Raw genomic sequence first — 16,942 nt, 5'->3', positions numbered from 1 at the left:
GTGTGTGTGTGTGTGTGTGTGTGTGTGTGTGTGTGTGTGTGTGTGGTGGCGGGGTCTATAAGTCTTTCTATAATTACACTTACATTTCCCAACACCTTACTGTACATTCTACTTAATTGGTACTGTAAGTAAATGGAATCAGCTGTTGAAGTCTGCCAATGTAACAGGAACTTTAACAACATATTGTTGTTACATTTCCCACAGTTTACTGGAAATTTGGTCTAGTTTGTATTATCTCATGTGACCAATAGGCAATCAGTTGACTGCAATGTATAAGACAGTTTAAATGTGTTTATTTGTGTATCTGGCGCAAGTATATACAACATACTTGCATCTATAATATATACAATATGTTATTTAATATACAACCTGAATGTTATTATATCCATCTAGCAAATATTACATTTATGTAATATCAAAATATGAGGATGGTACATGGGAAATATGTGTGTGCGTGTGTACTTATATTATTATTATTATTATTATTATTATTATTATTATTTTGTTTGATGTAGCTGACAGATCACCTTAAAGCACATGACTAAATATAAAAATTTGACCCTATAAAATAAAGAACAATTTGCTGATAATAAAACAGTGCCTTATTACATCTTCATCATGTTATAATGCAGTGTAAATTACAAGACATACAGAAAATTAAGGATTTACCTGAATTACAAGGATTTCTAGCAATGCATGAATTTGGCCAATGGAATACTGATTTCCCATTTATTACACAAGTAATAACTGATATCATGTATGATCAATTTTTGACTGTTTTACATTCTGGTCCCACAGACGGTGTATGATTCAGGACAAGTTGGACAAAAGACACATTGCCCAGTTTCTCAATCCATGTTTGTCTATGTTGAACTAATGTATCTCTGTAAGTTAAAAATAGTTGTGGGTCATACTGCAATTGCAAAAAATACAACAGTGTTTATAATAAATAATATATCTATTGCACAGATTGTTTTCAAAACTATTCTGCAGTGTGTGTGTGTGTGTGTGTGTGTGTGTGTGTGTGTGTGTGTATATATATATATATATATATATATATATATATATTTATATATCAGTCATATTAATAACAAAATAAGACAGAGTTTAAGGATCCTATGTAGCTGTAACAGTAAACATTTTAAAACAACCCATCTAGAGATTCCTGGCCTTCAGTTAAGTGATTTTGCAATAGCAATAATATTTATTATAGTCTTGTCTGTAAAACAGATGGAAGACACTTGCTCTTATTATCCATCAAGAAAATCTAATTGCTTTCAAAAAAAAATATTTCACAAGGATTTTAAATAAATCTCAAGTGGCATACACCACAATTAAAAGCTTACTTGCGATAATGCGCAAAAAGTAATTAACCTTGGCCAGTTTTTGTGACTAATTTTACTCCAGCGGTGATTAATTTAAATTTGCATTTACAATGGAATCCCCTCATTTAGGATCATAATTGCAATGACAAATTACATGAGCATATGCTAAAACCATAGGTCAGGATATATAAATAAATATATATTTGATTTTTATCCTTGGCTACTGAATCATGAAAGTTGTGAAATATAATATAAAAATAAAAATGAGTGCTCCATTATGTTAGAAATATGCTTGTTTATAGTATGAACAATAGCGGTATTTTTGTGAATTTTATTTTTGAAAGTAGTCCTTTTTCCCCCCATATATAGTTGTATAGTATAATAGTAATAGAGTATGTTTAAGAGGACCTATAGAATTTTTGCTATTTTGCTTTTAAGATACATCTTCAGTTATAAATATATCCATAATTATGGGTTATTATTAGTAAATGAAATGGAAAAGTGCATCTTTTAGACAGAATTACCAACACTACATAAGTTCCCGGCAGGGTCTCATGTTAAAAACTGACTCTGAGAGGTTAAGCAGTCCATTTAGGAAAATAACATTTGGCAGATGATGAAGGCTGTCTAGATGAAATGTTCATAGACCCATACACTCTTCCCCATAAGTGTAAACAAGCGATGTACATAAACAAAATAGATTTTTGGACTGTCTACATGACCCTACACCTACACCATTCCCATTAAAAATAAATTAATAAAAACAAGTGCAGAGTCACATACTTTACTGTAGTTATAAGTATTACAGTATAAATGTATTAATTCACACTTGCATAAGCGTAACCGAAATAAGAGATAACATTTGAAAAATGTAGCAGTTTTGCAAATTTCAGTTCCACTTATAGTTAATCACTTTGCAAAGGTTACTTATGTATATATTTTCTTAATAATGTGTAACAAAATTGTCTTTGAAAGTGAACTGTTCTTTCAGAAATATGTTTCTTTACTGACACTTTCTATAAAACTTTAAATAGTTTAGCAAATAGTTTAACAAATGTACATTGATGACTGTCATCTTACAAGGCTCCACGTAAGTATACACACACACACACACACACACACACACACACACACACACACACACACACACACACACACACACACACACTATATATATATTAAAAAAAAAAAATATATATATATATATATATATGCAGTATATATCAGTGATGTGTGGTGAGGTCAGGCAGAGCCTTTCTTGTCATACTAACATATACACCAGAGTTTTGACTATATATAGTATATGAAAAATACAAAGAATATATTAGATATATTTTCTTTGTATTATTCTAATCAATTTTATAGTCAAAACTACGGAATAAAAAGTTTATAACAAGTGAGGTTGTGCCTTCCCTTGCCTATCATTTCTGCATCTCTGATCAAAACTCACCAAATTTCCAGCAGCAAATACTGCTGCAACCTTTGTGTATTGCCCACATAACCACTTTAGCTCATATAGTGTCCGTAAATCTGGCTCTGGTACTAGCCAGTGCCTCTTGAGCCATTTACCCCATCGCACATTCCTGTTATTTATATTTATTTATATATATATATATATATATATATATATATGAGCAATCAATAATGGATGCACTCTCCAGACTTCTCAATAGTCTGCAGGGTTTACTCATATTACAGCCATTCCTCCAACATCAACGTTTTGGTCCTTGCTTGGAACATTCTCAAAATACATGTAAGGGCCGAAACGTTGATGTTGGATGAATGGCTGTAATATGAATAGACCCTGCTGATTAGTGAGAAGCCTGCTGAATGTACCCTTTATTGACTGTTGTATTTGGTGCATGATTACGCCCTATGGGTGGTCACCCCAGCGATTTTACATAGTGACATGAGAGTGGACCTAATGGATATATACATAGATGCTTATTGTTATAAATTTACAATCAATTTTTTAAAATTAAAATCTTACTCAACAGAGACATGAAGATTTGAAATTAATGTGTATAGTACACCATGGGAGGTTATAGTAGTAATATTACCAAGGGCATACCAAAAGATGCACAAGGCATTATTTTAAGATGTTCAATGATGTCCTGTGCCATAATGTACTGCTTTGTGAACTCTTTTAAGGTTTGCCAAGAGGTTCTTGTCTGCCATCAAAATCTATGTTTCTATGTGGAATTTAAAATTTTAAAATTCAAAGAAACTATTTTGGTCATGTTCTCTTCAGTCAACTGCTGCTTTATTACCAGTGGATTAGCCTTTTGTTAGAGGAGAATATACTTTCAGGGATGCACTGCAATCATCTCTGGTGGTGACCTGTTGAAAAAGAAAGAAAGAAATTGCTTTGCAGACTCATTGCAATTGAACCTTTTAATTATATGTAAGTGAAACAAATGAAGGTTGAACTTCTGAAATTTATATATCCTGTCCATAGACAATTAAACTTAATTAAATATTCGAGGCAGTTATGTTTAAGTAGGGGAAGTGTACATTAGTTTTTATTACCAGGATCCAGCTAATAGAAAAAGAAAAATGCTTAATATAAAATGTCTTTGGGATTTTAAAGGAGATATCCACCTTCACAAAATGTCACTTCCTAGAACATGCTGGCTTTCTAGTGGAAACACCTACTGTACTGTAAGTTGTTTCTTCAGTTTTGGAAATAAAATAGTTCCTTAGTGTAAAAACTATCTTGTGAAATGTTCTTCCTACTGCCTGACTGATGGGACAAGAGAACAAAAGAAAACGACTAAATTGGTCTAGTGGCTTATTTAGCTTGACGCATTTCACCCACCAAACATATGCTATTCTGTAGCAAAAAAAACATACTTCCTGTATGTATGTTGAGACATACTTATCTTAAGATATAAAACCGCAGTATTGCTGTATCAGGAGTACATCAAGCATACGTGGAAACTTACCAATAATATAGGGCGTGGGCATGACTCTGTGTGCTATTAAAAAGTGTGAAAGTGCATTACCATATTTGTACAAAATATAATAATGTAATGCAATATTATATGCACAACAAGTCACATTTGCAGAGCTGGCCCAGACTAATTTGGTGTCCTAGACAAGGTTTTATTTGGTGCCTTTTATACAATGTGAGTGTGGGCCGCAGTGCCTGCTTGGCACCTCCCTGCTGCAATGGGGCCCTAGTCATTCACCTGTATGGCCTAGGCCCAGGGCTGGCTCTATGCATTAGCCATAAAAATATTACTGAAAACAAACACCTTTACAACATCATTTGTTTAGTGTATAAAAAATAATTTAATTGAAAACTTTGGTCCTGCAGAAATTCAAATATAAACCACAAGTACTATGAATAGAGTAAACAGAGAATTTGAAACATAGAATTTGATGGCAGATAAGAACCACTTGGCCCATCTAGTCTGCCCCTTTTTTTTTTAATCCTTTAGGCAATCTCAACCCTTTTTGAACCTTAATTCTTTGTAAGGATATTCATATGCCTATCCCAAGCATGTTTAAATTGCTCTACAGTCTTAGCCTCTACCACCTCTGATGGGAGGCTATTCCACTTATCCACTACCCTTTCTGTGAAGTAATTTTTCCTTAAATTTCCCCTGAACCTCCCCCCCTCCAGTCTCAGTGTATGTCCTCGAGTTCTAATACTTCTCTTCCTTTGAAGAATGTTTCCCTCCTGAACTTTGTTAAGACCCTTGATATATTTGAAAGTTTCTATCATGTCCCCCCTTTCCCTTCTCTCTTCCAAACTATACATGTTAAGATCTTTCAGCCTTTCCGGGTAAGTTTTGTGATGTAGGCCATGCACCATTTTAGTTGCCCTTCTTTGTACACTCTCTAATATATTTATATCTTTCTGGAGATATGGTCTCCAGAACTGGACACAGTATTCCAGATGGGGATGCACCAATCACCTATACAGTGGCATTATCACTTCTTTTTTCCTGCTACTGATTCCTCTCCCTATGCAACCAAGCATCTGACTTGCCTTTCTCATTGCTTTGTTGCATTGCTTTCCTGCCTTCAAGTCACTTGAAATAGTGACTCCTAAATCCCTTTCCTCCTCAGTAGTTTCCATTATAGTACCCTTGATACTATATTTAGCCTTTGGGTTTTTGAGACCCAAGTGCATGATTTTGCATTTTATAGCATTAAACTGTAGTTGCTACGTTCTTGACCATTTCTCAAGCCTACCTAGGTCATCAATCATTTGTTTTACACCTCCCGGTGTGTCTACCTTGTTGCATATCTTTGTATCATCTGCAAAAAGGCATACCTTCCCTTCAATACCATCTGCAATGTCACCAACAAAGATATTAAAGAGAACTGGTCCGAGTACAGATCCCTGGGGTACTCCACTGGTAACATTTCCCTCCATAGATTGAACTCCATTCACTACAACTGTCTGTTTCCTATCCTGCAACCAGGTTCTTATCCATTTAACCGTTTTATAATCCACCCCCACGCTTTCAAGTTTATTTAGCAGTCTGCGATGTGGGACAGTGTCAAATGCCTTACTAAAGTCTAGATATGCTACATCTACAGCTCCCCCATGATCTATTATTTTCGTCACAGAGTCAAAAAAGTCAATAAGATTTGTTTGGCATGATCTCCCACCAGTAAATCCATGCTGTTTTGGATCCTGTAAGTTGTTTGATTTAAGATATTCCACAACTCTTTCTTTTAATAGTTTTTCCATTACTTTCCCTACTACTGATGTAAGGCGTACTGGTCTGTAGTTACTTGCTTCTTCCTTGCTTCCACTTTTGTGCAGTGTAACTAAATTTGCTCTTTTCCAGTCCTCTTGAATAACACCTGTATTTAGTGACTAGTTAAATAATTCTGTTAAAGGTGTAACCAGCACATCTTTTAGCTCTTTGAGTATCCTTGGGTGTATCCCATCTGGTCCCATTGATTTATCCACTTTTAGTTTTGAAAGTTCTGTTAGGACCTTCTCCTCTGTAAATGTACTTTCATCTGCCTTATTTTTATGAATGTCCTTGCAACTTAACTGTGGCCCCATCCCTTCCTCAGTAGTAAATACTGAGCAAAAATAATTATTTAGGTGATCTGCTATTGCCTTGTCTCCCTCCACCAAATGCTCACTCTCTGTCTTAAGTCTTATTATTCCTCCATTTGATTTTCTACTTTCGCTTATATATTTTAAAAAAGTTTTGCCCCCTTTATCTACTGACGGCCATTTTCTCCTCAGCTTCTGCCTTTGCACATCTGATCACTTTCTTAGCATCCTTCCGTCTGTCAAGATACACCTCTTTGTCGTTATTATTTTGAGTCTGTTTGTATTTCCTAATAGCCATCTTTTTTGCTTTCACACTAGTTGCTACTTCTTTTGTGAACCACACTGGATTTCTTTTCCTGGTGTTTTTCCTAACCCTTTTGATACAAAGGTCTTTTGCCCTTAGTATTGCACTATTCAGTTTTTCCCACCTCTCCTGCACTCCTTCCAAGTTCTTCCAGTCCACCAATGAATCACTTAAACATCTCCCCATTTTTGGAAAATACCAAGAACGGTGCTCGGGCGCAATATGGGCTGTTGTTCTAATGCTGCTGCTATATAACAGGATTAGTCAATCCTGATACCTAAGCATACACAAAAAGAAAACCTGTATATTCTGCCTAAACTGGTGTCCAGTTATTTAAAAGGAACGGACATTTCTGGTTCACTTATTCTGCCGGTGGTCACATTGACTTTTAATTGGTTATTAATCAGAGTTATTAATACATTTTTTAATCTGTTTTCATTCAATCCATCTCATTTTTTAATTTTTAGTATTAATTGAATTCAGCGCTGCTATTATTGGTTTTCTTTATCTCCCCATTTTTGCAGAGTCAGCATTTCTAAAATCCAACACCTTTATTTTTGTGTGACAGGAGTTGGAATCTGTCTTTATACTTAACCATACTGCTTGATGATCACTGGATCCCAGGTGCTCACCCACATATATGTCGGATATCCTATCACCGTTTGTAAGAATTAAATGTAATATTGAGTCTATGCAAGTGGGCTCCCTCATCAATTGCTTGAGAGATGCTCCCTGTTAGGAATGTAGAAATTTGCCACTTATAGCTGAACTTGCAAAAGACCCCTCCCAATTTACATCAGGTAAATTAAAGTCTTTCATGATTATGACTTCTCCCTTTAAACCATTTTAGTGATGTCCAATAATAGGTTCCTGTCCAAATCCTGCCCCTGGCCTGGTGGTCTATAGATCACCCCAATGTGACTAATGTCCTTCCCCCCGGTTTCTATGGTGACCCAAAGGGCCTCAGTTTTGTCTTCAATATTTTGTATTAAAGTAGCATTTATGCTTTTTTTTCCACATACATTGCTACCCCTCCTCCTATTCTTCCTATTATATCCTTCCTAAATAAATTGTATCCTGGTATAGCTATGTCCCAGTCATGATTCTCATTGCACCATGACTCTGTAATTGCGACAAAATCCAGGTTATCCCTTGTCATTATCACAATTAGTTCTGGAATTTTGTCTCTCAAGCACCTAGTATGTGCACTCATAGCTTTAAGAATTTTGTCTGTGTATTTGTTATTAGTAGCCATGTCCAGACTGTACAAAATAAATGACAAGTTTAAAGTTGAAATTACCTGTTTGGGGATGTTGCTCAGTGTTTTTTTGTTTTTTTTTGTTTTTACTAATCAGGAATCACACTGTGTCCTTTACACCAAGACTATACCTCACTAAATGTAAAGATATAGTACACTTGACCACAATGGTCAAATGATCAAAGGTGGTAAACACCAGTGAACATGAAATAATAAACTAAGTTTCACATGCAATGCCAATTACAAGGCAATCATTACATCAAAAAACATACATGAGTCTGCATAAGAGAGAGCTGTAGTGAGCAGTTTGGGGATGTCTCTTCATAGTGTAAAAAGACACATAACATTGGTACAGTTGAGAATTCAGATGTTTTTGGTAAGCTATAGACATACATTTGAGTAGTTGCGGATGAAGTGTAAAGATCTTGTTGCATTCCTATCACAGATTTAAGTTATAAGTATGGGTTACTCAGGCTGAAGTAGTTTTATGTGTACAGGAATTGGACTCACATATGTTTGAAAGCTGTCCTTTAGTGGTTCAGATTGTGGATAGATTGTTGTCTTTCTGTTTTCCTAAGGTTTAACGTCGGTGTAACGTCAAAATTATGTTTAAACTTGTAGTTATCCTTTGAATAATGTCCTTTGAAGTAATGGCCAGCAAGCCTAATATGTGATTTAATATAATATAGCCTTTACACCAGTGGTTAGGGAACTTTTTTACCTTTTACCCCAAAATATATTTAGATACACCGACGTTACCCCCTTGGTTTGAAAAGAAGGAAATCATATATTATTGTGCATATATACTGGTTATCACTGTTTATATGGCATTTCTGAGATATTGTATATATATATATATATATATATATATGTATTATCATTATTACTTTCGCCAATTATTTTTTGGCAATGAATGGGTAATTAACACCAGAATGAATGTAAGAAAGATGGATGAGGGGGGAAGGGAGGGGGGGGGGACACATGACTTTTAGGAGACAGATGGTCACATCCTCACCTCAGTAATGTCAGTGGGAATTTCCCACTGTTATGTGGGCCACTGTCTGATCCTGCGGAACTCCGTCAGCGGTCAGCCACAGAACACTTCAAGCTCTGTGTGTGGGTTGGCGGGCTGCAAGCGGGAGGACAGGACAGCGCAGAATGGGCGGGCATGAGGGAGCGCGGTGTGACATCAGCACGTCACACACCGCGGCCAGGAACACAGTACAGGGTGGCCAGGAGCACAGCACAGGGCGGGCAAGAGGGAGCGCGGTGTGACATCAGCACGTCACACAGTGAGCCGGACGGTGCTGGATGGGGCTGTGTCTCGGCAGCGCGACCGTCAATTACCCCCAGAAATTTCATTTTGACCCCATTTGGGGTAATTTACCCCTGTTCCCTGACCACTGCTTTACACTAATGAAATAAGTATTATTAGCACGAGGACCAAGTAGTCAGTGGCTAGATAGTGTTGCTGATATTTATCATCATCTTTTATATTTACACCAGCATCCCAGTACCCACAGGATATATTACTCTTAAGGAATTTATCTGGGGAGATATCATCGTCTAATTATATCGCATACCGGGGGAATACTTACATAAACATGCAGTTGTGCGGTCTGGTCTAAACTCAGAACTAAAGCAGTAGAATCAATTCTAACTTTACTTTTTACTCCAAATTGCCACAATATTTTGGGGGCATTAATGCGATTAATGTTAAACATTTTGGATACGTCTTATGATGGGTCCAGGTACGTTCTGGCTATTCCTCCATCCCACTTATGTCTCTATCATCACCCCTGTCTTCTGATCCCACCTCCATCTTACTTCCCCCATCCTTGGCCCACTACTCTGTCCCGGTGACACTTACCCTCCTCACCTGTTATATCTTGCTGGCAGGTTGAGCTGCTGGCGGTGGATGCATGCCTGCTCCATGCACCCGTCTCCCACTGCAAATGTTAGAGATGTATTGAGGCAATGGCATGATCCCCCAGCAATCGCGTTGGGCTATCAGGATTTTTAAAAATGTTTAAAAATCCGGATTCCCAGAACCCAATTGGAAACGGTCGGGATCAGAAAATCAGGCATTTTTAACATGGTTAATTTCCCCGATTCCCTGATTGATTGCCAATCATTGAGATAACTTAACAAATGGATAACCAATTAAGTGGTTCTTAACAGTTTGAGCTCTCACATTGCACATGACCCCATGTAACACAGTTTTTGAGGAAATCCATCATTTCTGTATTTATGGTTAACCTCCTAAATTAAACATGCTCAAAAGACTACATGAGACATACAACTGCATAAAACAGTTGGGGTTGCCTGTGGGGATTCATTGCAACATTTCATTGGTACTTTAGATTTTTCTCCCAAATTATTTTAGGGAGCTTTGATATTTTCATTAAATGGGTATTAAATGTATGCATGATGTATTACTTCTAGATAAATTATGCAACTGATAAATAAGATAATTATCATGTTACATAAGAAGACATTTCACAACAAGGTTCCTAAGAACTGACCCAAACTAATAATTACAAGTATCTTGGCCAACAATGGAAGACTAAAGTCAGACAACTTTATCTTCTTGACTAATTAGGAAAGTGTCATCAGCCATGGATATAACCACAGATCCATGGAATTGACCACAGATACACTCATGTCAATGCATTGAATACAGTTATATATCTACACAGCAGTTCTGTATTTGCAGCTGAAGCTAGCCATACACATGATGATCCCTTAGGTGAAACAAACAAATTACCATTCATGTTTGGCCATATATGTTTGTGGTCAACTTGCATGATATTTGTTAAGGGCTAAACTGCAATTAGGGTTAGGATTAGATAAGGGTTAGGCTGTAGTTAGGGTTAGGTTGTAATTAGATTTAGGGTTTGTCTGCAATTAGGGTTAGGGTTAGATTAGGGTTAGGCTGCAGTTAGAGTTAGATTACGGTTAGGCTGCCATTAGATTTAGGGTTTGTCTGCAATTAGTGTTAGACTAGAGTTAGGCTGCAATTAGGGTTAGGGATAGGCTGCAATTAGGTATAGGGTTTTGCTGCAAATAGGGTTAGTGTTAGGCTGCAGTTAGGGTTAGATTAGGATTAGGCTGCAATTAAGGTTAGGGATAGATTAGTGTTAGGGTTAGATAAGGGTTAGGTTTCAATTAGGGTTAGAGTTAGATTTGGGTTAGTCTGTAGTTATGGCTATGGTTAGATTAGGGTTAGGCTGCAGTTAGGGTTAGATTAGGGTTAGGCTGCAATAAGGGTTAGGGCTAGATTAGGGTTTGGCTGCAGATAGTGTTAGATTAGGTTTAGGGTTAGGCTACAATTAGGGTTAGGCTGCAATTAATGTTAGGGTTAGATTAGGGTTAGGGTGCATTTAGGATTAGGGTTAGGGTTAGATTAGGGTCAGGCTGCAATTAGTGTTAGGGTTAGGTTAATGGTAGGCTCCAGTTAGAGTTAGGTTTTGGGTTAGGGTATTAGGGTTAGAGTTAGGGTTAGGGTTAGGTTTAGGTTTAGGGTATTAGGGTTAGAGTTAGGGTTAGGGTTAGGTTTAGGGTATTAGGGTTAGAGTTAGGGTTAGGTTTAGGGTTAGATTTACATATACAATCCCACTGTGCACATTCTGTCAACATTTTGGCAATGTCAACACAATATCAGCATCAACACTGTGAATTTCAACACATTAAATGTTGACTTTTGGACCCTGTCGACATAATACTGTTGACATTCAGATATACCACAACCCTCCAGAACAAACAGGTGTAAATTGATGGTTGCATTTGCATTACATAATGATTGTATACAGATTTATCTAACGGTTGTATTTTGAGAGTTTTCTTCAAGATTGAGCCTTTCTTATACAGTATTTTAAAAGGAGAACTCTTCTCAGGATGGAACCACTGTCAGCCTCAGACATCCCCTTTCTGCTATTAATATGTGGGTCCTGGTCCCTAACCATTACCTATATATATTCCCTCAACACACTATAGTCCTTTAGCTACTGATGATCATGAAAATCATAGAGGGTGCATAATGCTAATCAGCACTTGTCCTAATAATAATAATAATAATAATAATAATAATAAAAAAATAATCCAGAGTACATATGATTGGACCTGTGTTGCAGTCATCCAATAATGTTTCCAAGGACTAGTCACTGGCAGCACTAGGACCCAAGTCCATGGGATCATTTATATGGACTTAATAATGATGATCCATGGTGATGACCCACAACCACTCTACCACCAGGTTAAGAATGACAATTTGGGATTTTCCTTCTTTCCAGGTAGCCTTTTCAGTTAATATGTTATTATTATTTTGTAAGTGTAGCTGTCAGTGCTGTTTTCTGATATTTTATGCAACACTGTGAAATATAAAATAAAAACAAAAACACAAAAAATAATAAATAAATAAGTAAACAAACAAACAATTCAAATAGCTTTGGTACAGGTGTCCACAGGACTTTTTCCAAGGATCAGCAACCTGATTCTCTTGGCGTCTATCCTGTGAGTTTAGTTTTGGCTATTTTCAATATGTCAGTAATTGGAAGGGCCCAAGCCACCAATGGCTGTATGTGTGGCCTCCCATGACCTAGATAGGTGCCTTTGTATTCTAACTAGCTCATTTGACCTTCATTGTCATATAAGTTTGACCTATGTCCATACATCACACCAAAAGGACCTTTTCTCTTTCAAAAACAAATAGTTACTCCTTAATAGCATCTTCTTAAAACTTATTTGTAATCACTAGTCATAATATGAAATATACTTTGCAAGGATCACGTGTGTTCTAGCTATCACTATGTTCCTGGGTAAATGGTTTTGCCTAGGATGTCATCTTGGGTACTAATTTTAATTGCTCTGTCATTCAGGGGTAAACTTAGTCATTTTGCTGCCTGGGGTAAAGTGAAAAGCTCTCCCTCTCAGCAAGTATACACAACTACATAAGTATTTAAGTAAGTGCAGTGTACACAGCTGGGAACAAATATTGTCACTTGCCAGCTCTGTCACTAACAGAAACCACTTATCCAGACAATGGGGGACAGTTCTAAAAATAGTTTCACCGCTATTCCTGCAAATAAGCTCCACATCTGTGTGTTTGCCAATGGTTGTGACTGTCTACTCTATGCCCCTGCACCCCATCCATCTATCCATAGGTATTTCTAATAACAGCAACACTGTTTCATGCACAGAAAGTTGTTTATCTATCTATCTATCTATCTATCTATCTATCTATCTCTGTCTATCTATCTACTACAGTATATATATATATATATACTTATAGAAACCTAAACATGGCCTTTGTGCTTTGTTGCATAACTTGTTTTACCTGCTTTTGAAAAGTGGAGCCCGACCGCCGGCATATCGTAGTGAATCCGTATATACTGCTCATCTTTTGCTGCCACACAAATTGCTTACCTTTTGAAAATATCTCCCACCTCATTACGTCATACAATGACAGGAGTTGTAATAAAACCACTGTAATACAAAGTAATGTACATTTAGCATTATAAAAATATGAATCCATTTACATTTAAACAGGTGTGTATCAATAATTATTACAGATACATAGGGGTAAATTTACTAAGGTGGGAGATATTTTTAGAACTGGTAATGTTACCCATAGCAACCAATCAGATTCTATGTATTATCCTCTAGAAGCAGCTAGATAAATGTTAAGTATAATGTGATTGGTTGCTATAACCAACATCACCAGTTCTAAAAAAAACCTCCCACCTTAGTAAATTTACCCTATAGGGGGAAATTCAGTTGCTGACGATGATCTCGCTAGGCTGAATCTGTGCAGAACCTGCAGCACTTTATAGCAGCAGGTTCTCGCACTACATAGGGCAATGAGCACTTTTATGCGAATCGGGGGGTGAATCGGCCGGGCAAAGGGTGCGAGAAGTGCTGCTGTTGCCAGCATTAAAACTCCTCGGCAGTGGCAATTCGATTCCCCTTATATTATAGAATGTGCTGGACAATGTTTTGTAGCCGCTTCTAATCACACCTCTTAGTACATACAGGTTGAGTCTCTTCTATCCAAAATGCTTGGATTTTTTCAATATTTTTGAATATTTGCATACCATAATAAGATATTTTGGGTTTCAAATCCAAGTTTTTACACAAAATGCATTTATATTTCATATACACCTTATACACACAACCTGAAGGTAATTTTATACAATATTTGTAATCATTTTGTGCATGAAACAAAGTTTGTGTACATTGAACCATCAGGAAGCAAAGGTGTCACTATCTCAGTCACGCTCAAAAATTTGTCATTTTGGAATATTTAACAAGTAGAATTTTTGGATATGGGAGACTCAACCTGTATTATTATTGAACCATTAGCTGTCTACCCATAAAAGTGACTGTAGTTCCAAAATTTTTGGAAATGTCAGACATGGTTAGTGATAATGTTAAGCCCTCTTCTGTTTAAGTAAGAGGAGACTAACTTTTCCTAGGGGTATGAGAGTGTGGGAGTGGTGTTGTCGGTAGAGAATAGGCAGATGTGAAGTTTCTGAGAGAACTGAGGATTACGCACAATTCAGTAACTGAGGGAGCTGAGTGTTGAAACAGCATTGTGTAACTGATGGAACTGCAGAGTACTGTATGCAGAGTTGTGTTACTGAGGGAACCAAGGACAATACAGAGGTGTGCAACTATGGTAACTGAGGGCTATGCAGTGTTGTGCAACTGAGAGAGGTGACGACTATGAGACAGAGGGAGCTGATGGCTATGCGGAGTTGTGTTACTGAGGGAACTGAGGACTATATAGAGTTGTGCAACTGTGGTAACTGAGGGCTATGCAGTGTTGTGCAACTGAGAGAGGTGACGACTATGAGACAGAGGGAGCTGATGGCTATGCAGAGTTGTGTTACTGAGGGAACTGAGGGCTATGCAGTGTTGTGCAACTAAGAGAGGTGATGACTATGAGACTGAGGGTGCTGATGGCTATGCGGAGTTGTGTTACTGAGGGAACTGAGGACTATATAGAGATGTGCATCTGTGGTAACTGAGGGCTATGCAGTGTTGTGCAACTGAGAGAGGTGATGACTATGAGACAGAGGGAGCTGATGGCTATGCAGAGTTGTGCAACTGAGGGAACTGAGAACTACAGTATATAGAGTTGTGTAAATGAAGGAACTGAGGACTATATAGAGTTGTGCAACTGAGAGAGGTGATGACTATGAGACAGAGGGAGCTGATGGCTATGTAGAGTTGTGCAACTGAGGGAACTGAGAACTACAGTATATAGAGTTGTGCAAATGATGGAACTGAGGACTATATAGAGTTGTGCAACTGAGAGAACTGAGGGCTATATAGAGTTTTGCAACTGAGATAAGTGATGACTATGAGACAGAGGGAGTTGATGGCTATGCAGAGTTGTATAACTGAGGGCTATACAGAATTGTGCAACTGAGGGAACTGAGGACTATACAGAGTTGTGCAACTGAGGGAACTGAGGGCTATATAGTGTTTTGCAACTGTGGTAAATGAGGTCTATGCAGTGTTGTGCATATGTTTAATGTATGTCGGTTTTCAGACTTTTTTTTCCACCAAGAATAGGGCAGAGGTAAGTGTGTAAAGATAATGATCATGGCTATGAAACCAATCATACCGATAGGAACAACTGCAAAGTAGAGTACAACTCAGCATATGGACCAATACAGATGTATTGCCATGCACACAATGGGTTTGCAACAACTGCTGACTTGGGATCTAACCTGCACCTGCCCCTAAATCAAGGATGGGGAACCTTCGGCCCTCTAGCTGTTGTTGAACTACACATCCCAGCATGCCCTGCAACAGTTTTAGCATGGCCAAATAGCAAAACTGTAGCAAGGCATGCTGGTATGTGTAGTTTAACAACAGCTGAAGGGCCAAAGGTTCCCCACCCTTGCCCTAAATGAACAGTGGGTCTACACCCAAACGAACACAATGGTTAATAATACACAATAGAAGTACAACATAAGAAAATAGTGTGCAGTTATATAGTGTTGCAACTTGCAATAGCGACAAGAATGGTTTTAGGGCTCAGTGTCTCTGGCCTGTCCTAGTGAATGTTATTTCTACAATTCTATATTTATTTCAAACAAGAAATTAGTAAATAGTCAATGTAATAAATAAACTAAAAATAAAGCTGCTACAGTGAATAACAAGCCCCTGCTTGCACTGCATCACTAAGCTAACAAGGACAGCAACACAAAAGCAAAATAAACAAGCACAGCTATTGCTCCTGAAATACCTGGAGTATAATGTTAGAAAAAAGAGTGAAAAAGCCAACAGTACACCAGGACCAGGGCAGCCTCCCAGAGTGACTCATTGATCAGAAAGGCAGCTGACTAATAGTAAGTTTCTTGCTTACAGGATGTTATGCCAGGTGTGAGCGTCAGCCAATGGCTTTCATGTTCACATACAGTGACCTGCTCTTATTTAAACATGGTAAGTTACTGGGTAAAGTTCACGTTCACACCTTGCTAGCAAAGTTGTAAATGGCAAAGGTACACAGCGTGGCTTGAGCTGTTATTTCTTCTTGTTTTCAATGTAAATATGAAAATTGGCTTTATTGAGCCTACGTGGTTGGAAAAACAACAATAATCTCTCCATGCTCTGTGCTGAAGTTAATTTTCGAGTTTGCAGAAAAAAATGACAGGCAGGGGAGGGAGGAGGGAAGGGGGGGGGGGGGGGGGGGGGCAGAACTCTCCCTGACCCTACCTGAAGGACTCTGCAAACAAAAGTGACTATTATTACTCTCAGGGCTCACTATTCCGGTGACTGCGGGGCGCCCAGGAGCCACTCCCTCGCATTTAGCAGCAGGATCTACCTTTTTCTGCATCCTTGCTTGTAATGCAAACATTAATCTGGCTTTTTGATTTTATATCCAGGATAATAGTCTTTTGCACAGTCATTTGATAAAGGGCATCGAGTATTATGAAGTGCATACAACGATAAATCAGCCTTACTACAACTAATACGTTTGTAAACTACAACGCCCAGCATGCCAGGAAACATAT

General features: G+C 37.7%; 1 long non-coding RNA gene across 1 annotated transcript in view; it reads right to left on the bottom strand.

The window, feature by feature from the left end:
• The window catches only part of LOC134910318 (uncharacterized), a 17,019-nt gene extending 764 nt beyond the window's left edge, over positions 1-16,255 (bottom strand). The window contains exons 1-4 of the long non-coding RNA XR_010176169.1: positions 16,174-16,255; positions 13,341-13,400; positions 3,596-3,665; positions 670-884 (exon numbers count right to left, since the gene is read on the bottom strand). This is a non-coding gene — a long non-coding RNA (uncharacterized LOC134910318). The remainder of the gene's footprint in view (positions 1-669; positions 885-3,595; positions 3,666-13,340; positions 13,401-16,173) is intronic.
• Positions 16,256-16,942: the final 687 nt, after the last annotated feature.

The sequence above is a fragment of the Pseudophryne corroboree genome, chromosome 4 (genome assembly GCF_028390025.1).
Source record: "Pseudophryne corroboree isolate aPseCor3 chromosome 4, aPseCor3.hap2, whole genome shotgun sequence".
NCBI classification, from domain to species: Eukaryota; Metazoa; Chordata; class Amphibia; order Anura; family Myobatrachidae; genus Pseudophryne; species Pseudophryne corroboree.
This window is presented reverse-complemented; position numbering and strand designations above follow the sequence as displayed.